The sequence below is a fragment of the Rattus rattus genome, chromosome 6, assembly GCF_011064425.1.
Source record: "Rattus rattus isolate New Zealand chromosome 6, Rrattus_CSIRO_v1, whole genome shotgun sequence".
Taxonomy (NCBI): domain Eukaryota; kingdom Metazoa; phylum Chordata; class Mammalia; order Rodentia; family Muridae; genus Rattus; species Rattus rattus.
In genome coordinates this window covers 71,981,982-72,009,495 of record NC_046159.1, presented here as the reverse complement: position 1 = coordinate 72,009,495, position 27,514 = coordinate 71,981,982, and the positions used below count along the sequence as shown (strand labels likewise).

Genomic DNA, 27,514 nt, shown 5'->3' with positions numbered 1-27,514 from the left:
GAATGAAACTTCTTTTTGTGAAGTAGGTGGTAGTTACTATGGAGACTCATGGTTCGTCAAGTGTCTGAGAAGAAGTGACTGTTGCTATTGGCACTGTGACCCAATGGTAATTCATAAATGGATGAAAGAAATTTACATATTTATGCAAAGGCCCAGGCCTTGAGAAAACATGGTAGAAGACAAGGAAGAACAAAATGTGAAAGCTGAGGAAGGAGCGGAGTACGACACAGCCATTTGCTACGTGAAGCATGTCTTCTTGGAGGGTAGAGAGACAATGAAAAAGAAAGGATGGGGAGGGGGCACTTGAGAATTTGGCATCTAAACAAAACTTACCTGATTTAGGAAGCTCAGAAAAATTAAAAAAAAATGAAGTCCCTACTTGAATAAATAAGCAGTAAAACTGATGTAGAAGTGAAGATTGTTCACATTTGATTTATCTTGCAGGTGTAGGGAGTTTCTGCAGTTTTTATGACTTATCAGGGGATTGTGCTGCAGGGGAGTTAGAGTCTAACGTCCTTCTGCAAGTAACCACTTGCACAGGGTCCTGTACCTCAGCCAGGAAACAGTGTTTTGCCAAACTTGTCTTGAGGACAGCTGTTTGTTCAGTGTGTCATTGGTTCTCTATTGGGTGGATAATTAGTTTCTCATTTATTTTCTGAAAATGTGTAAGGTATATGGAAATATATTACAGATAGTTATGAAAGAAAATATTTCCAGAGATACACAGATTTACAGGAACATTTATTTTAATTTTGTGATCTGAGGTAGGGTAGAAATGATTGTCTAAGCAAAAGAAGGTTTAGCATCTTGGTTTTAATACAATTCTTAAGTGAAAAAAATATGGCAACTTAAAGATTTTGTTTATTCTAGAGGTGGATAAGAAATATAGAAAAAGACAGAAAAAAATGAAGATCCTGAGAATGAGGAACTGACAGTTTCCATTTACTCAGAGCCATATGCTGACAGTTGTTCCTAATGTATGGACCAAGGTTAAGTCAAAGCATAAAATTCCTGTCTAGAATATATATCTATAGAAAACTACTCAGGTTGACTAATAGAAAAATTAAACTTTCTACTTGTTAAAAGATTTCAGATTATACCGTGTAGACACTGGCTATTTTCCATTCTTGAGAAAAATAAAGCTCTCAAAGGAAGAACAAAGCCAGCTAACGAGTTTAAAAAAATATATCACAAACACTAACTCAAAAAGAAAGGGTGGTGCTTCTTTTAAAATGCAAAAATAGCATATAATTTTAAAATGTCAGAATGATCCATGTAAGCTTGTTATGAAATTTCTTTTTTTGATCATGATGAATACTCAGTGAATTATGAATTAATTCCCTCAGCATATCACTCAGACGTTAGCAATAGGAATAGAAACAAGAGTAAGGAATTTAGACTTGGCAGTGACCCCTTAACAAAAGATGTCTCCATATATGTCATCACTTAGACCAAAGAACTCTAGAATCCTCATATAGCAGAGGAGAGAGATTAATCAAGTTATATTGTTATATCCAATGTATATATTTAAAAGAGACATACAAAAAAGACACGTGCTCCACTATGTTCATCGCGGCCTTATTTATAATAGCCAGAAGCTGGAAAGAACCCAGATGCCCTTCAACAGAGGAATGGATACAGAAAATGTGGTACATCTACACAATGGAATATTACTCAGCTATCAAAAACAACGACTTTATGAAATTCGTAGGCAAATGGTTGGACCTGGAAAATATCATCCTGAGTGAGCTAACCCAATCACAGAAAGACATACATGGTATGCACTCACTATTAGCCCAAATGCTTGAATTACCCTAGTTGCCTAGAACAAATGAAACTCAAGACGGATGATCAAAATGTGAAGGCTTCACTCCTTCTTTAAAAGGGGAACAAGAATACCCTTGGCAGGGAAGAGAGAGGCAAAGATTAAAACAGAGACTGAAGGAACACCCATTCAGAGCCTGCCCCACATGTGGCCCATACATATAGAGCCACCCAATTAGACAAGATGGATGAAGCAAAGAAGTGCAGACCGACAGGAGCCGGATGTAGATCGATCCTGAGAGACACAGCCAGAATACAGCAAATACAGAGGCGAATGCCAGCAGCAAACCACTGAACTGAGAACAGGACCCCGTTGAAGGAATCAGAGAATGAACTGGAAGAGCTTGAAGGGGCTTGAGACCCCATATGTACAACAATGCCAAGCAACCAGAGCTTCCAGGGACTAAGCCACTACCTAAAAGACTATACATGGACTGACCCTGGACTCTGACCGTAGGTAGCAATGAATATCCTAGTAAGAGCACCAGTGGAAGGGGGTTCTGGGTCCTGCTAAGACTGAACCCCCAGTGAACTAGACTGTGGGGAGGGCGGCAATGGGGGAGGTGGGGAGGGAACACCATAAGGAAGGGGGGGAGGGAAGGGGATGTTTGCCCGGAAACCGGGAAAGGGAATAACACTAGAAATGTACATAAGAAATACTCAAGTTAATAAAAATAAATAAATAAATAAATAAAAGAGAAACCTGCAATATTTGTGTTTTCCTTCTGGCATCTGCATTAATTCACCTTCTTTGGACACTTTCAAATAAGTAGTTTAAGTTATCTGAATAAAAACATCGTCAATAATTTGAGTACTTTCATTTGCAGGTTTTAGTGTGACCAACAATGCTATTACCTCAAAATTAAGTCGAGCAATAGGGGGCATGACAAGAATGCTTCATTTCTTAAGGCTCCATGCCCTGGTGCCTCTGGCGTTAATCTAAAGCCTGCAAAGGAGAAAACATATACAACATGCATTACTATAACTTAAGTTTGCTTAATAAAATTCCCAGAAAATTAAATTCATGCCTGAACTGGGCCCTAGGGTGATGATCGATCTAACTATAATTTTTACAGCTTCGATATAAACCTCTGCAATTGCTAGTTTGTAATAAAAACACTGACAGAACTTTTAAAGGCTATTTTTCTGTGCTTGTTCCCAAGCAGTTGTGCTGATATAAGTTCTAGTCACTGTTTGAAGGTTTTGGAAGCAGAAAAACACTTCCTAAAGTTTTGTTTAAGGGTCAATGTAACACTGTAACTCCTCCCATTAAGGAGCTACAACCATTGACCTTTTTATCTTTGTCCTGCGTGTAGATAAGAGTCAGCATCTGGACTTATGCTTGTAATGAAATGTAGCCATGTCATGAAACATGAAGAATGAGAATGAAGAGAATCTCAAATACTCTGACTTTACCTTTTGCTTTATTACATGAGTAAATGCAATTGTCATGTAGTCATGGGGATTTCCCTTTTCTTTTCAATGATGTTGGAAAAAACCCTAAGAAGAGTCAGTACCACATCCTACACTCCACTGCTCACAGAATAGTGCTGAGCAACTTACCAAATATGCATATATTCCTAACAAAGCTATTTTAGTGCACTTTCTGAGATTGTAACTACCACGGTGTTTCATGCACTCACAACATTTGGTTGTGAAAAGTACAAATCTGGGAACCGAAGCGAATAATAATTTGGATGAAATTTTTTGTAGGTAGGCAGGAGTACTTGAGTGGGGATACATAGAATGCATGAAAACAAAACAAAACACCAAAACTGATCATGAACATGAACCTGTAACTCCAGCACTGGTGTGGAGACAGGAGGATTACTGTAACTCCTTGCTCAGCGTTTTAGCCAAAATATGATGAACTCAGATTCAGCAACATACCCTGTTTCAATGGAATATGTCAGTGAGTAAATAGAAGGTGTCCTGCACACATTGATGTGTGCATGTGTGTACACCATACACAGAGTTAACCCAATACACACAAAACTTAATCAAAAATATTTCCGAAGGTTTTTATATTATTTGGCAAGTTCAAGATTGTTTTTTATACATCTTGGACTTCAGAACATTAGAGAGAAAATGCATCTCCCCTATTTGGCATGTATGGAATCAGTCCTCATTGAAAAGCTACTGATGTCATAGGTGAATGTATTTTAACATTCCAAATATTTTCCAAAGAAGAGGTAGTGTCCATCGTAAACTTTCTGTGTTCAGGTAGATAAGAGTCGTTTTATTAAAGATGCAAGACATTTCTTTAGATAACCATGCCTTCAAGAGATTTATTTAATGCTAAACACATTGACTCTCTGCATATATTGCTACCCCAAAGCCCTTCAAGCCTGTGTTATATGGGATTGTTATGATGCATGAGTGGCTGAGAATTAGAAACTGAATGGAATTTTGATTTCATGGCAACTCCTTTTATAGAATGTAGAATCATGTTGGAATGTTCCCCTGCTCTTCTTATTTTAAACTTAAATTCATGCAATTTTTTCTTAGTTTTACTGCAATATAAACAGATTATGTTTGAAGTTACAAAATTTGTTCTTCCAATCATAATGCTTTTCGCTATTATATTGCATATTAATAAGTACTACAAAAAGTCGTTGTTTGAAGTGAATTGGTATATATATGCATAGCTATTAATATTGCTTCTTGTTGAAAACCTTATTCCTTCTTTCATGTCTTTTCTTTTTGTTTTCGAAAGCAAATTCATTTAAACTGGAGTCATGCCAATACAAGAAAAGCAGCACGGTAATCTATTAATATGGGTTAATCCACCTACAGTTGAACAAATGATATGCCACGATTCTGACATATCCTAGTAATAGTTTATATAGAGCATACCTACTGTGTATTGCCATGGAAATGCTCACGAAATTATGAAATGCAAATTAATCTGCCTTTTTGAGTTAACTACAGAAACAAAAAACAAGGGCACCATAGACAGTGGTAAAGGGACAGCAACATGTGCAACACAAAGGCTTTCTCGTCTTTTTCCATTTCTCAGAGTATAGTTTCTGAAGCTTAGACCTTCCTGATCCTCTTGTCTGCAGCTGCAGACACTGCTATTTTTATTTGGAACACTGCATAATGATGTAGTGTTTACTTTGAATTAAAAATTGCTCAATTTCCTGAAAATGAACTTTTGAGTGTGTCTACCATATTTTTTTTTCTATTTCGAAATAGACTGAATTACTAAAATATGAGAACTATTTGCCAATGTAAGTATCACAATATCTGGGCTAGAGGGATGTTTTACCTATTATGAGTACCTACTACTCTTGGCTACCATTCAAGTTCATTCTCAGCAGCCATATGTATCTGTTACCTCACACTACCTCCCTGCAATTCAGTTCCTGGAGAAGAGATGTCCTCTTCTTCATTCTTCAGGCAAGGCATTCATGAATATAATACACACACACACACACACACACACACACACACACACTTAAGGTAATAAGAATAACTACTTTTTTAAAGAACTAATGTTTCTACTTTGTTTTTAATAGGTATTAAACTTCTTACCCTGGGTGCTAATATTTCACTGAGCTAAAATTCTGAAGTTGTTGTCATCTTTTGCAAATCAGCTCCATATTCTGGGGCCTTTTCTACTTTCAGCATAAGCTTTGTATGTTAACTCTTTTCATAAAAAAAAAAAGACTACACAAAATGTCCAGCTCAAAGAAAGAACATCCATCAGGAATCAGTATTGTAGCTCAATACTGTAGTCCTATATTAGGTATAGAAAGTAAAACTCCTCCTTTATCTCTGATGATTACTGTGTAAATGTTCCAACAACAATCCCAGAATACTTACTGATCCTTACCTCATATTAATGGAAATTCTGTCACATAGCCCAACATGAAACAATTTCTAGCTTGTTTGTAGTCACTACAAACTTCAAATATTGTGTGAATGTTACACAAATAAGATTTGAATTACTAAAGCCTAGATTTTCTATTTATGTATTGAGAATGCTAAAGGAAACTAGGGTTTTGTGGAGAAGGAGCATATTGGGTGTGGGTGGATGTCAACCATCAGTGTCTATGAGTAAACAATCCATATAACCAGACCACTGAAGTTACTTAATACTGTTATGATTACAAAAACTTTTGCAGAAAGCAGTCTAATTTGAGGTATATTTTCCACTGCTTTTATAATTCTTTTCTGTCCATATATATATATATATATATATATATATACACATATATATATGTGTGTGTGTGTGTGTGTGTGTGTGTGTGTGTGTGTGTGTGTGTGTGCTTTAATGATATGTGTGCCAAGTGAATGCCCATGCTTATGGATGATAGAAGAAAAGAGTAAATTTAACTGAGCTGGAGTTACAGGTAACTGTCAGCTAGGCGAAGTAGGTACTTTGAATCCCATTCCAGTCCTCTGCAGAGCCGTTCTGACATATTTCTGCACCTTTCAGAAGGATCAGTTCCTTTGTTTAAATGAATAAAGTCCTTAGACATTTTGAAAACAATTTTTCATGTATCACTTCATCTCACCTTTCTTATCATTTTTAATGGTCATCTTTTCTTCTATTTGAGTGGAAAGTAAACTGAAATTCTACAGAAGCATTGCTTCTTCTGTACCCTGCCTGATTTATTCTCAGAAAGAGTCCAATGGTATATATTTATATTGTTGCTTTATTTTAATAAATATACTGCCATGACTTGAACAAAAAATAAGAATGTGATAAACCAATAGATAAAGAATAAAATGCATCAAGGAACTTGCACTAGACTGAATAGCTGCATCAAGGTAGCCAGTTTAAGGGTTAGGGTGAGTTTCCTCCACACTGACTCCGTTCATGTTTATCCTTCTTGTTTCCATGTTCAATCCTTCTTGATTCTGCTCTTAGCTCATTTCTACATGCCCTCTTCCAATACATAGTCTTTAAGTTGTATTTTCAATCATTTTAACTCTCTTCTCTGTTCTTCAGGGTTTTATATACTAGTTTAGATACTTCAATGGCATAATTCTATGGGGTACGCTGTACTGACATCTTTGAGTGTGATTTACTCAGACATACTCAGTTTTAATCAGAAATTTGCTTGCCTGACTTTTTGAGTCCCTATTTTCCTCTTGCTAGATTGCAAACTGGACCCAGATTCTTTTGTTTTCCTAAAGAGACACAAATAGCTAATGGAACACTGGAGATCCCTTGTGAGTAACCATTAACTTCAAAGCCAAAGAAGAATATGGGTGGTGAAAGATAATCATAGGATTTGATCTTCTTTAGCTGATGAGTTAGATGAGACTTCAGTCTGTTTGAAGACACATAAATTTTCTTTATTTAAATATATCTATATTTTAATGGAAAAGGAAGATCCAATGAACTTTTGTTAGACACATACCTTTTATGTTAGACCACAATTATGCTCTTGTTCATGAAATTCAACTTCATTTTGTCCTCAACAGTTTTTGTTGAAAAAATGCAATCCAAGGACATTTTAGTTGAATTCCTTTATTGGGACTTCATCTACTGTCATTTGTATCTTCAGTAGAATTTGCTTCCAAGAACTGTTATTTTTTTTTTGAGCCAGTCTACTACTTTACTGTTTCTCTGTGATTGTTTTCTTCACAGTTTTCCTCTGTACATCTTTCCAGAAACAACTGTTTTTGTTTGTTGATGTAAATGTTGAAAAACAGTAGAAAAAAAAAGGGCCTTTTTTCCTGCCTCTTTTTTCTGTTATTTCAACTACTTCTTGCACAGCTGGAAGGCTATCTACTCTGTCTTGAGCAGTTGCTTATTCCTCATTCTGCCTAACAACGAAAACAGACTTTGATTGGGAAGGTAGTTTTTGTGGGGTTTTTTTTGTTTTGTTTTGTTTTTTTGTTTTGTTTTGTTTTTTTTTTTGCCTTTCAACATCAACTAAATATTTACTTTCCAATGTGTGATATGAAAATTTCCAAAAAATTCATAGAAATCATCCCCTTCATTTCTGAGTAGTCATTCAGACTTTCCATTTGTCTACCTTAGCCCTTTAGATGATCCTTCATTATTAGGTGCAAAGTCAAGGTTCTTTAAGAAAAAACAACTAGTAAAATAAGTATTGTGTATATATGAGACTAGCTTATTGGATGTGGTTCAAATGGTCTAACAATTGCTGTCTCATGACTCAAAGTACAGAAGTTTGGATGTAGTTCCAAACTAGTGGTGGTGGCCGGGAGGATCCTTGAATAGGTCCTTTTCTTCTGCCCACACTAGAATCCTGAGGAAGTTGGATGTAATAGTAGCTGATGTGGCAGAATAGAGAAAGTTGCCAGCAAGTATGAGGGCAAGCACCCAGAAGTTAAACTTTTCCTCCTTCATGTTCTTTTATGTGGGCTGCCAGCAGAAGGTGTGGCAAAGATTTAGTGTGCGTCTTCCTGACTCATATAGTCACATTAAAAACAACCCACACAGGACTGCTGAACAGCTTGTGTTTTAGTTGATTACCTATGTAATCAAGTTTACAAGCAAGATCAGGCATCACAAAGGCTATCATGATAATTTATCAAATGGCTTTCTATATACCTATATATCCATAAATCATAAAGGATATCTGTCTAATAAGTACTTTTTCCTAAGAGAAGTATATGATTCCTCCAATTTAGTAATCACCTGTATTCCATGACTACTCTTTTACTTGCTAATGGTAACAGAGTCTTTATACTCTAGAGTAGAATTGACTTTATCTGGAGGTGAGATTCATGTGTATACATCTACTTGGTCATTGATTGAATGATTATTCCAAGGACTTGAGGACTTTCTATGGTGTTGAACATTCTGTGACTTAAAAAGAGTATTCAACCTGTGAACTGAGCTTAATTGGTCTTTCCTTCTGTTCACCCTCTGACTTCCTGGAAGGATACAATGAAAGCTAAATACAGAGTTTCCTAAATTCTGTCTCAATTAGTTCTTGCCAACTTACAATTGATTTTTCCTTGGTAAAGTCCACAAAATCCTTAGAGACCTTGAAACCTTTAGAAAAAAATCTGCAATGACAATAATTGAGGAGCTGAAAACAACTCACATTATTCTCTTATCTATTGCATTTTAATATCTCATAAATTACTTGTGAACTTCATACATGCATGCAATATATTTTAAACATATTCATCCCCACTCTTCTAATCCTCCTAAATCCATGTACTAAGTTTTTTTTTTTTTTTTTGGAATTTACTGGAAGCTATTAGTGATGCCTGTATATTACTGTAGTGCCTTCCTGATTCATATAATCTGATTAAGAGCAATCCACATAGAAGTCCCAAACAGCTTGTGTATTAGTTGATTCCAGAGTACATAACTCATAAGAAAGATTAACCTCACAAAGACTATCCTGATGATTCCCCTGTCATCCACTGGGACATAGTGAACCTATCAAGGATCATATTCTTAAAGGAAACTGACTCTTTCCCCAGGGATATCAACTAGTTCCTTAGGAAGGGTTTTGGTTCATAAACCACACACACACACACACACACACACACACACACACACACACATATACACGCACACACACATGCACACACACACAGACAGACACACACACACATATACACACGCACACACACATGCACACACACACAGACAGACAGACACACACACACACACACACACACACACACACACACACACACCACATACTATGGACGTTAAAATATTGAGTGGCCTGATCCGATTTGGGTCTTCTGCGAGTAGTTCAGCAGTAGTCTTGTCATGTCCTTGGTTGTCTGATTTGATATATCTGTTGAGCCTTTGATTCCAAAGACAACCTGTCATATTGAAGCAGCTTTACTTGCCTGGTTTACCAAATAAGCTATTATCTTTTAAAGGCCAGAACCTATTCTCCCTTTGTTTTTAACTGCTATTGCTAAATTCATTTGGTTTTGATGTATTTCTCAAGGCAAGTTATGAATATACTTTGTTTAGCCACAAATGTTCATCCAGAGAAAGCTTGCTCATGGGCTTGGTCTCTGAATACAAAGTGCAGTGTGTTAAGAAAGAATGCTTTTATGCTCACAAGGCAATTTATTCTCTCATTTCTTTCTCTAACATTGGACCTCCTTTGCTTTGGCATAAATAAATGCTGCTGCATTTATTCATCTATAAGAAATCTTTTTATACATTCCTCCATACTGTGGCCTTGCTTATCAGAATCCTAGGACACATTTTGATATGTGTTGTAACTGAGATTCTTTTATTTTGGTGACTACAATTGCAAGCGCATGTCCGTAAATATGATGCAATTTTAAGCACATTTTACTGGAATTATGGGTAGTTTATTTAACCTGAAAAAAGGATACCTGTTCTTTGTTATTTCACAGTGATTGCTTATAATCAAGGTCCTTCTGATATTGCTGGACCTTCATGTTCTATGTGTATACAATGTTTTGTGTATGTGACAAAGCACAGATTTTTCAGGCCATAGTGGAAGAAAGATTTTATTGTTCATGTTTTCTGCCAGTATCCCTTTATCATCCCAGATGCTACCTTTCTCACACTTTACATGAAGAATGCCTTACTGCCTTAACATCATATTGAGAATCCAAGAATAATCTCAAGGAAGAATGATCAGAGTAGAGAGACAGGATTTAAGGGGCCAAGTCAAAAAGTGGTTTCTGAATCTGAGCCTGTTCTCAAGTCCATTACTTAACCCTGTCCCTAAGTTCATTGTCTCTATTTGCCTATAGTTTTTCCTTCCTTCGGTCAGATTGTATTGTCTCAATGCATTTTTTTTTCATTATACCACTGGATTAACACATCTGGGTGGGGGTTAAAGAGATGGCTCAGTCTTTAAGGACATTTGCACTTAAGATTTCAAATGATAATTAACCCTGATTTTTAAGTATATTTCTGGATGCATAACATAGCAAAATTATACTTACCTTGTTTCTTATGTCATTTGTTTCACTTACCAATCACCAATCCTTGAAGTGGAATCTAGGAAAATATTTCTTTCCTAGTCTAAACATTTTCTGTATGCCTTTCTAGTAATATGTATATTACTTTGTTGCAACCATGCTTTCAGTTTTCCCCTCACTCCTACTAAAATGGGTCCTTTGGCCATAGGTACTCTTATGTACTGAATTTTGTATGTCAAGAACTCAGGAAATCAAGACAGAAGTATCTATAATAAACTAAACTTTTAAAATTCTCTTGTGTCTTATTTTCACTCACCAGTCTCCATGTATCTGCCCCTTTTCTGCCTCATCCTTTAATACAAACATCCCCATATTTAAGGTGATAGAATCTTTCTGCTACTGCCCCACCATATCTACTGATCCAGACCATCACTTCTTCCAGAGAGCATTGCACCAATATTACAGTATTCCTTCTTTACAATAAATGAGATGTGTCAGAAAACGAAGGATCATCAATGGATGATAAAATTTATTTTTCATTTTAGGCCTTGATGGCCCTTTGGTTATATTTTGATCCTCAGATTTGAAATTTTCTATCGCATGCTTCAGAATGCTATTTAACTAGGTTCTGTCCATCAATAATCTCACAGCTTACATTCTGATGATGGTGCCATTTTTTCCAAACAAGATTCCTGATCTCCAGAAGAAGGTACACATTTGTCATGACACACAGGAATCACTATTCCAAGTATTTTATGACACAAAATATGTGTTTTAGGATGACTATAATTGTCTTTGAATAAGTGTCATTTTTGTTGAAGTATTTAATATTGAAGACTGAATTATATCTATCATAAAATGTCTAATGCAAGTGCCTCAGCATGTCACTGTGCATATAGAAGTGTTCTTTAAGGACATGAATAAGTTAATATGAATCTGTTGATTTGGTCCTGATCCAACTTGGCTGTTTTATTACAGGAATGTTAGAAAAACATCAAGACACTGGAGAAGTACTTATTCAGAGTGTGAAGAGGGAAAACAGACATCCTCAAGCCAGGATGGAAGATATAAAGTAGTTCTGTCAGCGCTTTGGTGCTGGATTTGTAATCCCTATCCATAAGAGCTAGAGAGATGGTGCTTGGTCATGGATATAGCCAAGAAAGCCATCACATGCTTCGTTCAGAGAACTGGGAACTCTTTGCTTGCAACAATGATTAGTTTCTTAGTTAGATCACTCACCAAGTACCCCTACCTCCATTATCAAATGAGTTTTGGAATTTCTCTTGTCTCTACTTCCCATTTCCTCCCTTGATTTACGGTCAACACATAGTTGTGCCAACTATTTCACGTCATTACTAAAACACTAAAATTATCTCTAAAATAAAGACTACCTTCTAAGTCATCAGACATAGTTGCCTCTGTGAAAATTTTGTAATTATTTTTAGCATTAAAGATTTTGTATGGTAGGAAATGCTTTAGCTTCATAGCTTTTTATTCTTATACATCATAAAAAAGGAAGCCCTATACACAGTAACTTCAGTCTTTCTAGAATTATTTTCCATTGATTGATCCTTTCATGCTCCTTTCCCATCCCCTGATTTTAGAGACCTATTTGTGGATCACTGCCTCCAAGTATGCTTATTGCCATGAAGTCAGGTGTGCAGACAATCTCCAAGCCAGTTTACTCACATTTCCTCAATGGGTTTCTATATCCATATTTCTGAGTTGTAACTCTTCTTGCTCCATTCTTCACAGTTTCTCAAACTTGTAAATTTCTAGGCACCAGGTCATATGCATTCACTATTTTCCCCAGTATCTGCTATGGTTTCTCAAAGAAAGAAAGAAAGGAGAAACTTAGACCTGTAACAAGTTTATGTAAATATTCTCAGCATAGAAAATAAAAGGAAAAGGGACACTTGACAGGTCATTAACTAAGATTAACATGTGGGTTGAAGAAATTGTACTTCAATTCCTGCTTTCTTATTACTAATGTCAAGCTAGATTCCAACATCATACGCATCCACATATTAAAATGTGTCAAGGACTGTTAATAAGTAGACCAAGATGCATTTGTTATTATCCACTTCTGAAACAGCAATTTTCCTAATGTGCTATGATTAGGATCTGTGTTCACTGCTCCCAGAGGGAAAACTCCAGTTAACCATTATGGAAATTGGGCTTCCTCACAGGTCAAGTGCTACTTCAAAGAAATGCAGTTCTCATCTCAGAGGATGACAATGAACTGTGTAAGACTGCAAATACAAAGTGTTCATTTCTGCTCCCGTGGAAATAGTTGAAGTCTAATTCATTTGTGTCCTATCTAAGTTGACACCCTAACAGTTCCTCTTGCCTCATTCCAGGGGACAATATAACTTAAAACACACACACAAACAACACAGCACATTGCAATAGTCAAGGTGCTTTCTCTACCTTCTTAAAGTCACTAATTTTGGTCTGAAAAGATGACTAGGTGCAGTCTTTTCATGTAAATAGTTTAAAAATATTATTAACCTGATGAAACTGAACAAAGAAGAAAGAAAAGGAACACTATTTCTCTGGTTCAATCCCCTCTTATGAACTACATGTAATAAATGAATTATCAAAAATTTGGTGACAGATAAAAAATATGGTGCACTCACAAGTTTTCAATAGTTCATTTTAGTTTTTGTACATTTTATTAGCTTATATTAATTATATAATTAAACAACATGTATTTCATTATGATATTTTCATAAGTGAATGTAATAGATTTCATTCATTTGTCTCACATTATCCTTTATCCCTCCCTACTTTCAGTGATCCACTTCTTCCTAGGCTGCCTTCCTCTATTTAAAAGTGCACAGTATCTTGCCAGTGGCTGTACCACTGAAGATGTCTCTTTCTCTCCACCAGTTAAAAGCATGAGAGTCTTCAGGGAACGGTTGGTCCTTGAGTCCTTCCCCTTTCCTGGATGGAATACTGGCATCCAGTTTTGTGCTGGTCCTCTATGGGTAACAAGTGTTACTGTAAGTTCAAGAGTAAACTGGCAGTGCCATTCACAGAATACAGAGCCCCAGAAGCTCCATCTACTCTTCTGAGGCTTTTCTTCTTCCTCTCTTCTTCTGGAGTAGTCACTGACCAGGAAAATGTGGAATCCATCGTACCCAGACACATACATTGTGTTTCTGTACATAGGAAGCCAAGCCTAAAAAAACTCCATTAGATTTTTTTAAGTTTAATGTATATAAGAACAAGGACACAATTAACACAAATAACTCAACTTTAATTAAGGGAACTATAATTCAGTTATAATTTAGAGTCTCTTACCTCTCAGGTCTCTGGTTCACTCTAGAGGGTCCCTTTACCTCCTGTCTCCGGAGGTTGCCTGTTTCCATTCTTTCTGCTGGACCTCAGGGCTTCAGTCCTGATCCCCCCACCAATATCTGATCATGTTCCCCTTTCCCTCCCTTTCCTCTTTCCCACTAAGGTTCCTCCCTCACACCCACTCCACATGACTGTTTTCTTCTCCCTCCCAAGTGGGAATGAGGCATCCTCACTTGGGCCCTTTTGCTTGTTAACCTTGAGTTCTGTAGACTGTATCCTGGGTTTTCTATACTTTTTTTATGGGGGGCAATATCCACTTATTAGTGAGTACATACCATGCATGTTCTTTCGCATCTAAGTTTACGCAGGATGATATTTTCTAGTTCCTTCTATTTCCCTGCCAAACTCATGATGTCCTCTTTCTTAATAGCTGAATTCCACTGTGTAAATGAATCACATTTTCTACATACATTCTTCTGTTGTGTGACATCTGGGTCATTTCCAGCTTCTGGCTATCACAGAAAAGGCCACTTAGAACATATTGGATTTCATGCTTCTCTGATATGGTGAGGCATCTTTGTGTATATGCCCAAGAGTGATATAGTTGGATCTTCAGCAGATTGTGAGTGAGGATAATGAGTAGACTATAAAAAAATTAAGGTAATAAAAATAAAAATGAATAATATCAAGTATTTACTGATCCCATATCTTTACTAGGTATTTCACACTTTCCATATCATGTTACAAAAGTCACTAACATATCTGTCCATATTGGAATGTGTTTTAACTGCTTAATAGATAATTGATTTATTTATTCATTGTACTTTTACTTTTTCCATCTAAAATACTTGAAAACTTGATGCAATAAATTAAACTATATCATCATAACAAAGTTTTAGTGGTTTATCATAATGCTTTATTATAAATTAAGAAAACCATAAATCAAAACAAAATAATGTATGTCAAACTGTTAAGAACAATTTTAAAGTTGTATGCATTGCAACCATGGACAAATTAAGACCTCTGTTCTAATAAAATTCACATATAGTCAACCACTAAATTGAGATTTTATTTTTAAATCTATTTTAGTTGACAAGTAGCATTGGGTTAAAGTTACTTGGATTTGACATCTTAAGGGCAAATTCAAATTGACTTCATTCCATGTTTTTGAAATTTTAAGAGTCCTTGTTTTTTAAGGGATTATTTCTTTAAGTAATTTTCCTTATAAGACAGTTGATGATTAAAGTTAATTAGTTGAAATATATGAAAATTACATGAATTAAAAAAATGGTATGAACGCTTGCCTTATATAAAAACAGGGATAATATTTTTGATTCTGTAAATAGCAAGACTGAGAAGTACTACATTCCCCACCCCAACTCCCAATATCACATTACACAATTCTAATTTAAGTGAGACAGCTATAAAACTATACTTCCCAATCTCTCAGGATAAATAGGGCAAATATGTGAGGAGTGAATTTAGAATGCTTATTTCTAAAATTCCACTTACAGTGATTCTTCTGATATCATCAATAGGTTTTCATCTCTATACATTGGCCTATACATTTTATTGTAGATGTCCCCAAAGTCTTAAAATTTAGTTAAGTTTTCAATGAATAAAATTGATGACTTCCTATGGCTTGATTTGACATTCTATAACTCTTAAACCAGGAAATCTTTTCATACCACTTAGAAAAAAAAATGGTTTTTAGATTGATATTTTCTGAGGCTCTGTTCTTCGCATCACTACCCTTAGAAATTGTTTGAACACACAGTGGTACACACTCATAGTAAATTGAAGAAACCATTTCTTATATGTCTGTTTTTAAGAATTGTGATTCACAGTTGTTAAGGTTTTATTTGTACTGTTAAAGAAAGTAATTTCACTGAACCTTTAGTCCATTTTATAGTTACTTTTGGACTTATCTGAGCTGATTTGTGTTATAGTCCAAATTCAGGATTATAAGACACAAGGAAACTTCTATTTGATTCTGATTCTGCATTTGTTTACCTTAATGTAAGGAAAAGGGAGTGTGATAATTTTCATTATCATGAATATTCATAGCCTTAGACACTGAGTTCCTTCTGTTGCTCTTACCCTGAGTGTATGAGGCATATAGAAAGCAATGTATGAGCAGGAAATCCTGACATAGTACTGGTATCTCAGCTTCTTATTGTTGGTCAATGAATTGAGCAAAGGTCAACCAAATTCATTGAACTCAATCAAGTAAATACATATATTCACTTAAATACAACACAGAAAGATGGTTTGAAAAATACTTCTTGAGGGAAAAGTCACCAAAGTGGTTTCCTCATAGGTTATCAACAGTTCAGGTATATGTATATGCTAACTGTCACTTGAAAATCTGTCAGGAAACTATAATGTGCAATGTTGAAGGTGATGCCTGGTAAAGAATGTACAGTCCAGGAATGCTCCAGGAACCATTTTATTTTCAGGTCTAAATTTATACTTTCTTATGACCTGCAGACTGAGATATGTAATATTACATGTTCACCAAATTTGTTAACATTTATTTTACCTGAAGGTATGAGACAGATGTATTGACTCAGAATTTCTCAAACTATTAATCTAGATAGTCACACCCAATGACCACTTGTCCTATCTTCATTTGAAAACTACATATAGTAAAAGTAAATTGCGGAGAATATGGCTCGGTAATAGAACATTTGCAATGCATTCAAAGTTCATTGAGTTCAGTCCCAGTACTATCAAACAAATGAACAATTTTCTCTCTCCAGAAAATCTTATAAAACAATAAATAAGTAAATATCAATCTAAAAACCATTTTTTTTCTAAGTGGTATGAAAAGATTTTCTGGTTTAAGAGTTATAGAATGTCAAATCAAGCCATAGGAAGTCATCTGTATACAAATATAAAAGCTATTGTATAAACTAGAAGCTTTCATGACTTTCCTGTTTATACCATATTTTTCATATTCTCTATATCTGTGAGATGTGCAAAATATTTGCATCAGGTTCTAAAGGGGCATCATTAGCCATGTTCTCTCGAGTTATTGTCGGGAACTTATCAGAACGGTATCTTGAGTCTGCAAGTTGGAGCAATGGATAAAGGCATTTTATGGAAACCAAAAACTTCTGAGTTTCTTGTGATTATATGATTCATGCATGAGCATACACATACACATGCCCACACATAAATAAATAAGTATCAGTACATAAAGCAGACTTTCTTTTTTTTTCTTTTCTTTTTTTCAGAGCCGGGGACCGAACCCAGCGCCTTGCGCCTCCTAGGCAAGCACTCTACCACTGAGCCAAATCCCCAACCCCTAAAGCAGACTTTCTTGTTCTGGGACATTATACTTTTATTTTATTGATGTGTGTGTGTGTGTGTGTGTGTGTGTGTGTGTGTGTGTGTGTGTCTGTGTCTGTGTGTGTGTGTGTGATGAAAGATATAACTTGATGAAATCCAGAGAGTAGACAAAAGTCTTGTCTGTGAGATCTAGGTTTCCAGACAGCCATGTAGATTCCTGTTCCTATCACTCTATCTAAATCTAAATTTACTAATTTGTGAATGTAATTAAATATTACATGTAAACCAAGAGATAGGCTGTTTCTCTTATCTCAACGTGCGTGGACTGAATTCTTCTAAGCATGAAGGTTTAGCTTTATGGATTCCTGTTGATTGAGTTTGCCAGAAATGGTTCAGCTTTTTCATACAAAGTTGACATAAATATTATTAACCTTATGGTAGACATTTAATGTTTAATTTTTTCTTTGAACTATATGGGAACTTAATTGGACTGATACAGCTATTCATTTCCATCCTGGTTTAAAATGAAGTTTTCATAAGAAAAGTAATTTGAGAATCAGCCCATGTTATACTGATACACGTTAATTGGTCTAAAAAGCAAATGGGGAAGAGGGCTGAGGTACCTAAAGAGGTAAAGATGCTTGCTTTGGAGCCTAATGAATTTACTCTTCATAGCTCACATGGTATATGCACGCATATCCATACACACTCACCGGTGCAGACAAAATAAATCAGTAAAAGTGTAACAAATCTTCACTAAGAGGTGAACTTGATTTTGCAATTTTTGTCAACTGCAATCCTGAATTTTACAGATACTATACATATGACCTTTGAAATAAAAGCCTCCATCTATAACCAATGAAAAAATTACTTCCTTTTTACCAAAGAGGTACCTATCTTTTTGTAGATATATGATTTTGTTTAGATTATATAGAATGAAGTAGTTAAATATTATCACATATAATCACTTGGTACGGCATCAATATGAGTGTTTGATCCATAACTATGTGTTATTTTTATATTATTTTCTGAATTTTGTCAAAAATGGCCTCAGAGTTTAATATTTATATCAATTTAGGTTACTTCATAGTTTTCTGAAAGATTTAATATACTTGAAGTAAAAATAATTACTCTTTAGGATGTTCTAAAAATGTTAAATCAATGCGGGGTTTTAGTTTTATGGCAGCTAAAGTATATCATGGTTCATTTTTATCTCTGACCAGAGCTAAATTGAGGATTTTCTATTTAATTTACTCTGGTAGTTCATAAAATGATGTATTTAATACGTGTTAACATCTTTTAAATTGAAATAGAAATCATTAACATTATAGTCTGATTTGTATTATCGAATAATGGAATTGATTTATTCTGTTTATCTGCAAGTTTTATTTCTTTAATAAAAACAGCCTCTCCTTTGTTGTCTTTTCATTAACCTAAAAAATTGTCATAAAACAACTGAATGCTAGTGCAGTCTCTTCAAATCAGAGAATGATTCTTGGCGTGAGATTGCTGGCTTGTTAATATGTAACAGGTATTTATGCAAAGATCTCTTAAGACAACACTGGGACATGGTCACCTTGCTCAGCTGCACTCTTCACATTCCTGTCAGCTAATGGCCTCAGGCAGGGAAGAAAACATCTGTGAGTGTGTTAGTTATCAATTTAAAAAACAGCTGTTAGTGGAAGTCTAATTCCTGAACTACAAAAACACAGAGGTTAGAAAAAATATTCACTTTTCAGCACCCACAGTAACAAATTAAAATCCAAGTAACCATTTGATAAATAGCTCTAGGACCCTTTTAAACTATGTGGGAACTGCATACACAGGGTGCACAGATATACAATGTAGGGTAAGCAATCATATGCCTAAAATAACAAATGGTTACTAAACTGGTATTTAATTTATAAAGTCCATGATGGTCCATTACGTTTAGGTAGAAATGATCTCATACTGAGGAAAAAAAAAATACAAAGGTCATGTGTAAGTGGAAAGCGTTCCTTTATGTTGACTCTTTTCATATTCCAACATGTTTTATATCAACTATAGAAAATGTAAATATCCATTCTGTAGTGCTATTCCTAGTTGTCAACTTGACTATATCTGGAATGAACTATAATTCAGAAGTACAAGGCTCACCTTTGATCCTGATCTTGAGGCTGGGAGATACAATTTTCTGACCTGGATCTTGGCATGGAGATCTTGAGGCAAAGTGGCTATGAATCCCAAGAGCTTAAGGCAAAGAGATCTCTGAGTTCAAGATTACCCAGGACAAACCAAGTCCCAGACCTAAGCTTGGTGGTGCACACCTTTAATCTGGGACACACCTTCTGCTGGAGACTTACATAAGGACATTGGAAGAAGGAAGAGTCTATCTTTTAGCTGGCCTGCCTGCCTGCCTGCCTGCCTGCCTGCCTGCCTGCCTGCCTGCCTGCCTGCCTGCTGCCTGCCTGCTGCCTGTCTGCCTGCCTGCCTGCCTGCCTGCCTGCCTGCCTGCCTGTCTGCCTGCCTGCCTGCCTGCATGCCTGCCTGCCTGCCTGCCTGCCTGCCTGCATGCCTGCTTCCTGGGACGGAGCCACTACTAGATCCTTGGACTTCACAGCTGCTGCTGACCATTGTTGGGGAGTTGGACTACAGACTGTAAATCATCAACCAATTCTCTTACTATATAGAGACTACCCAGAAGTTCTGTGACTCTAGAGAACCCTGACTAAGACACATTCACTAAGAAAAACCTACATTTATATTACCAGATTTATATGTAGACCAAAAGCTCTGGCTCTTATCTCTTTAACTCAAGGTTTGCTTCTTAAATGGTAAAGAAACAAAGTTCCCACAGAGTTGTTGTGGCTGTTGTTGAAATATTCCTTCCCACCTGTGCATTAAAGCAGCCTGGTTCCTGGCAAGTTCCTCACAACACACAGCTTCTTAGAAGGATTTTTGCTAAATGGTGTTCCTCAGTTCTCTCTGCCTCACCCAGGAAGTGAATAATGCGATGATTTATATGCAGAGCACTGTAGAGGCCCTTAGGCAGAATACAAAATGTCAGGCATTTACTAAGGGAACAACATATTCCTGAATCTTGATGAGAACCTGATCTTGGGTCCCAGGTATTTACCTGTGGTCTTTTGGATTTTCAAGTCTATGGGAAGTCTCTTTTACAATTTTTCTTGTGTTTAAGATATACAAATTATGTGTGGCAAGTATGGATATAGCTTATAGTTTGGGAAACTTTCTGAACTTTATGTATCTTGGCCAGAGTTACTCCCTAGCTACTTCCTAGCAACAGTGAATCAAATATTGGTCTGATTGCTTCAGATGTACTTTCAGAGGCATTCTGACTGGATACAATCTTGCTTCAGACCACTCACCCTGTTGGCTCACAGTAGACATTCACTTAGATACATGCCAGGCTGGACACCCCTTCACTTGCTCCCATTTTCCTATAAAACCTTATCCTGATGAGCGTTCAGGACCACTTCACCAGACCCTCCCTCCTGTGGGCCAGTGATGAGTAATGACTTGAAGGACCCTAGTTCTTACTGAAGCACAAGAGCTATTAGGAGGCTTGGCTGGGTAGAAAGGAGGTAGGTTATGAGGACCCTAAGGACTTTCGCCAGCTTTACACCCACTGCCTCAGGTCAAGATTAGGCCAAGTTCCAGCTCCCGGGTTCGGGTCAAGGCTAGGCCAAGTTCCATTCTCCACCCACAGTTCTTGGGAGGAGCAGGGACATTTCTTGAAAATTGGCAGAATGTACTGACTTATAGTCACCTAACCCACTGATCCAAGATAGAGCTCGAAGGCATGCCATATAAGTTTAAACTGTAAACTTGCTGATGTAACCTGGACCTCTGAAAGTATTAAAAAAATGCTTATTTATAGCCATTCGGGGTTGCCTTCTAGTCACTTGCAATGAGGGGCTGATGGAAGGTGGACCCCGAGGCCAGAAATTAAACCTCTTGCGTTTGCATTGAACTCTGTTCTCATGCCTCACCAGGGGTAGGGTGGGGTGGGGTCTCCTGGTAGGTAAGACTCACTTCCAGCCTTACAAACTCAAATTTGTAATAAAGAGACCTTAATGTGATTACATCAGTCAGCTCCTTGGTGGCTTGGGGGTCGTTATAGGGTTCACAACCACTTCCTGGCACAACACACAAGGTCTTTACAGTGGTTCAGGCAATAATCAGGATGCAAAGTTATAAATTCCAGGAAAATGGGATTACAAGAAGGAATATTGCTTATCCTGAAGTCACCAGAAAAAAAAATAACTGTTCTCTGTTATATGAACAAAATAAACCAGTAAACAACCCACTAATAAATGAAGCAACGTTAAGTTGCCAGAAACGAAATACTCAAGGAAAATCAGTTCTTAAGAAAATAATGTAATTTTGCTCATGACTTCAGTGATTAAGGCCTACTCCACAGGAGGAAGCACATGCCTGGTACTATAAATCTACCATTAGTATTTTGTAAATAGAAATGTCAAACCTTTATTTTGGGAGATTAGTTCAGGTTTCAGACTTTATCACAGAAGCTTCTATGTAAAAAAAAATGCATATGTTAAATTCATTGGCTCAACATCAATACCAATTACCTTTTTTTTTCCAAAGGTATGAAAAAATTCTGCAAACCAGAGTGGGTGTGAATTGAATCATAATAAAAATGTTTATTATCATATTTGATACATTGAGATGTTAAACTTTGACTTATATGCCATCAAAATCATATTAGAATCATTCAGTGACAAGTATGAAACAAATTATCACAAGCCTATTCTCCATAGAAACAGGGAACCACTGCTAATCACATATGTGACCTCAAGGGCATTAAGATTCAATGACTCTCCCTACTTTGTCTAGAATGGCTGCCAAGTGCAATTGGATAAAAAGATATGTGAAAGAAAATGATCTGAATTTGAAGTAATAAAATTATTCTTCATACAAATCAATAATAAATGACATAAAAGGGGTTGGGGATTTAGCTCAGTGGTAGAGCGCTTGCCTAGGAAGCACAAGGCCCTGGGTTCGGTCCCCAGCTCCGAAAAAAAAAGAACAAAAAAAAAAAAAAAGTAAATGACATAAAAGCAATAATATTAACAACTATTTGAACATCATTTTAAAAATTTTTTCAAATTAAATGTATAGAAATAATAAACACCATTAATAACACAAAGAGAATAAAATGCTGGCATTTTTCAATGAAAAGATAATATTCAATTCAATTAGACTATCCAGGGAGCAGTTGAACTTCAGGTCAGAAAGATCCTGTCTGAAACTGAAATGCCAGAAAGCAATGAAGATATCAGACATGCACATGTCCACACATGAAAATTTAAAATTAATATTCCTTAATAATAATAAAACTATTATTTAGGAACTTCATATAATTCAAATTTGTGTAGAATTTGTCAACTTTTCTAGGAAACTTTTACTTCATTTATAGTCAGAAGTCTTCTTCAAATTACCTCAACATCATATTACTTGTATTTTATGTTATAGTAAATGTCACAAATGCATAACATGTGAGATGTACTGTAGCTTTATGAATACATGGTTTGGTCTACTTAGAGGGTTTCTATCTAACTAACCCTGTGCCTATGCCTGGAAGCTTCTAGTCTCCATAAAATCTAATCTGCCAGCTCAGACCTTAAAGGTTTCAGCCTCTAGCGTCTGTCAGCTAACTTAGACCTAGAATGTCGCATTCTCTGTGATTTAATGCTGAATAACCTCGCTCTTTCTTTACTCTGGCTCACTGGTTTAACACAGCTGTTCTAGCTCAAACTCTTCTCTAAGCTTACTGATTCAATCTGGCTTTTTCTTGGCTTGTGACTGAATTGCTCTGCTTACAAAGATTGTCTCTGAACTTCAGGAACAGAACTCCTCTGCTCGAAATTCAGCACAGCTGCATTCAACCGAATTGCTCAGAATTAATTTGAACACCACTAAATTAAATTGAATAGAATTGACTTCTCTCTCACTGCTTTTTAAGTAGCCCTACCCCCCTGAAAGTTGGGGTCATCCTTTCTCTGACTCATTCTGTCAGGTATTTCTCTGATTCATCTCTTTGTTTGCACTTCAACTAGATTTCATTGAGTGGAATTAAATGCCTGTCTGTATTTCCGTCAGGGGGATTAAAGGTGCTTGGCACATCTGCATTCCAGTCAGACCATATCTTTAGATGCGATCTCTTGCCATCCTAGCCATGTTGCTGAATTAAAATTCCTCTACAATTTTATTTTTATATTAATTATAAAATTAAATGATTGAATGTAATAAATACGTTAACTCTAGTTATCTTACAGGAAAAAATATTTTAATTTTGCTAATTTTAGAGAAAATTAATGTAAAAAGCTGTTCAATGAGGCATGACTTACATAAAACGTACTTCATACATGTGGAATTAAAGGCATTAGGAATTATTTTTTAAAAGCAGTCATGAATTTGCCATAAGCAGGATGATATTTGAATTGACATTTCCAGACATCATATTAAACTACCTAATCAAAGATGAATTACCAGAAACAACTATGGGAGTGTAAGATATTTCATATAAACAAGAAAACTTAATTTCCGATAATATATTAAGTGGTACAGGTTTATTACATTAACAAATTCATGGAGTACCTGACATGCTATAAAATAAAACATTAAGTCATTAATGGATAGGTCATTATAAATTAATGACTCTATGTACTATTTATTAACTATTTATTGTGTGCCAGCAATTTCTTAAGTCATTAAATGTAACAGATATTTTCATACATTAAACAACCCTCAAAAGTACATTTTTATGTCTCATATTGAGAAATAAAATATTTGAAGTTGTGGATCGTTAAATTACAATTTTTCTCTTAAGAGACATGATATCTATTTAATTTTACAAGCATCTTATTTTTTTAATCAAAATCATCCAAGATATATTTTCCCATGCTGAGTAGAAAAAAAAAGACTAAAATAAAAATTGTTACTACCACAAAATTTTAAGAACTATTTTGTACTTTTTTTCTAAAGCCACAACTTTTTTCTTGTTCATCCCCAAGATCACACATGAAGACATCAAGGAATAAACTATTTTACAGGCTTAAAAAGTCCCACAGCCTTACAAATTCAAACATTTTACTATCTCTTTAAAAGTATTCAGCCTTGGGGGCTGGAGATTTGGCTCAGTGGTTAAGATCCTTCCAGAGGTCCTGAGTTCAATTCCCAGCAACCACATGGTGACAACCATCTGTAATGGGATCAGATGACTACTTCTGGTGTGTTGAAGGACAGCTACAGTGTACTCATTTACATAAAAGACAATGTAAAAAAAAAAAAAAAACCCAGTGAGAGCTCACTTACGGCAGGCTCCACTCTTCTGCCCAGTGGGTCCGCCCCTTCCTGTTTGTAAAGTATATAAAGCCTCGCAGTGCAGTACCAGCAACCAGAAGAATGCTAGACTCTTGCTCGGGTTGAAAGATCCCCGAAGAGAGACCCTTTCTAAAGTCGCGGGAAATCGCGGACCCCAGACACAGAGAGACCATTTTGGATGTAATAAGCAAAGGCGAGGTTTATTACAGAGATCTATTACAGGGATCTCCGGATCGACACGTATCCTGCGCAGGAGAAAGAGGTGTCCACCCCGAAGCTCAAAAGTCAGGGGTTTATATAGGGAAGGCTAGCGGGTTTGGCGCGGTTACACACAATTGGCTAATTTCTGGCGCAGCTATAAGCGATTGGTTCATTTAAATATGGCAGTGAGATTACAGCACAGCAGGAGAGTACGTATTGACTGGAGCGTACAGGATTTTAGGAGCTAGGGGCGTATCAGGGTTTGAAGGACATCTGGTTAAGGTGTGACTCTGAGTAAGCTGGGGGAGGTGCCCTTCTGCCAGATGGTTAGAGTCAGTCCTGAAAACTCGGGCTGGTTCCTGCATTCCTTTTCTTTATCTTTATGGTCTGTTAGTCCTAGCGGCAGGGCAGGGCTGCCTGGACTTGCTTTTTACAATGTTTAGCCCTGAGTCTGAATTGTGAAACTTATTCTTTTAACTTCATATTTTTAAACCTTAAATCTGTATAATTTTCCTTTCAGGGTCAGAAGCAGCAGAGCCTGCAGGAGCAGCTGTGGCTTCGGAAGGCACTCAAGCAGCAAAGAAAGATGCTCAAGGCCTTCGAGACACCAGAGGAGAAGCGTGCACCGCGACTGGCCAAGTAGGAAGCTAAAGAGTGCAAAAAGCTCGAGAAGATGGCCTGGGGTGAGGAGTACAAGGGCTACACCAATACCGACAACCCCTTCAGAGACAGCAACCTGTCGAGCGCCTTCATCTGGAAGAAGGCCTTGGAGAAAAAAGGCATCAGCCACCTGGAAGAAAAGGAGCTGAAAGAGTGCCACAAGAGGATCCGGGAGGACAACCGGCTGGAGCTGCAAGAGGTTAAACGGCTGTGTCTAGAGAGGGAACTGGAGAAAGCCATGCGGGAGCAGGAGCTGGAGTTGCTGCAGCGAGAGAAGGAAGCAGAACTCTTGAAGACCTGGGAGAAGCAGGAGGACCGCTTCCACTTGCAGGAGGCCAGGCTTCGCTTCAAGATTCGAATCCGAGATGGGCGGCCCAAGCCCATCGACCTGTTGGCCAAGTACATTGATGCAGAGGACGACTTTGACCTGGCCATGGAGATGCATGAACCCTACACCTTCCTCAACGGCCTCACGGTGGCAGACATGGAGGACCTGCTAGAGGACATCCATGTGTACATGGAACTGGAGCAGGGAAGAAAGTGGACTTCTGACGGGACATGACAACTATCACAAAGGATGAGATTGTGAAGCTCCGCCAGGCAAGTGCTGTGAGGGGATCAACGGCTCCGTCAGCTCTGCTGTGCAGTCTGTGTTCCAGGGAAAGACGTACAAACAGCTGCAGGTCCTTCCAGGGCATCGAGGGCAAGATCTGTGCCGGCGGTTCCAACCTCGACCTGGGCTACTGGGAGAGCCTGCTGCAGCAGTTGTCTGCACACATGGCCAGGGCCAGGCCCTGAGAGCGCCACCTAGGTGTTCTTAGACTGAAGCACTTCCAATTGAAGTGGGAGCCGACTGTGGAAACCGAGCTGCTCTTCCTCATCCTTGAATCAAACCCAGGGCCACCCACAGGCCAGAACCTGAGGAGCGCCCCCCCAACCCCGGGACTTCAGTGGGCCTAGTGGACCCCGTGGAGCCTGAGGAGGCAGAAGGGGAGGCAAGTGGCAAGGCAGTGCTGATGGAGGAGGACCTGATCCGGCAGAGTCTGTGGACTACGAGGCCGGCCGCTACAGCCTGCGGCTGCTCCCAAAGTACGAGTTGCCCGTGGACGAGCATGTGCTGGAGCCACATGAGTACCTGCAGCGCCTGCAGCTCTCTCACCAGCATCTTCAGGCTCCTGGGGATGGGAGCGAGAACGCTGAGGACATCTTCTTCCGGCATGGGGCAGGATGAGGAACAGTTCAGTATGGAGATGCCACTGGGTGACCACGCCTACCTGTGGGCTGACAAGTACAGGCCACGCAAGCCGCGCTTCGCCAACTGCGTGCACATGGGCTTTGAATGGAACAAATACAATCAGATGCATTATGACTTGGATAACCGTCCGCCTAAGATTGTGCAGAGCTACAAATTTAACATCTTCTACCCGGACCTCATTAGTAAGCGCACCATGCCCGAGTACTTCCTGGAGACCTGTGTGGACAACCTGGACTTTGCTATCTTGCGCTTCCACACGGGCCCGCCCTATGAAGACATCGCCTTCAAGATTGTCAGGCGAGAGTGGGAGTACTCACATCGCCATGGCTTCCGCTGCCAGTTCCCCAACGGAATATTCCAGCTCTGGTTCCACTTTAAGCGCTAAGGCTACCGCCTCTGATGCCTGTGGGCTCTCTGTCCTGCCATGCTGGCCCCTGCACAGCTACCGGGCGACCAGGCCCAGAGGATCAGGAAGTCTTCTTCAGAAGCCTTGGGGATCTGTGGACTGTAGACTGCTGTCTGCACACAGTTGTGGGCAGGTGAAAGATGAGGCTAAGCCTGTGGTTGGATCCGGCAGTGGAAAAAGAAGGCCGGTTGAGAGGTTTAGAGGTGTTACAGAGAGAGGCAGAGGCAGAGGGGGAGACAGACTAGGAGACCAGATGGAACCTGTGGGAGAAGAAGAGGGACCAGAACCACGACATCCTGGGAGGCCTAAGTAGTGGGGATTTGATCCTGGGAGCCCTTAGGTGATGGGGATTTCTT

At 37.8% G+C, this 27,514-nt stretch overlaps 1 pseudogene; it reads left to right on the top strand.

Annotated features, from left to right (window-relative positions):
- The first annotated feature begins 169 nt into the window (after positions 1–169).
- LOC116904346 lies at positions 170–27,137 on the top strand (annotated as a pseudogene).
- The last annotated feature ends 377 nt before the right edge of the window (positions 27,138–27,514 follow it).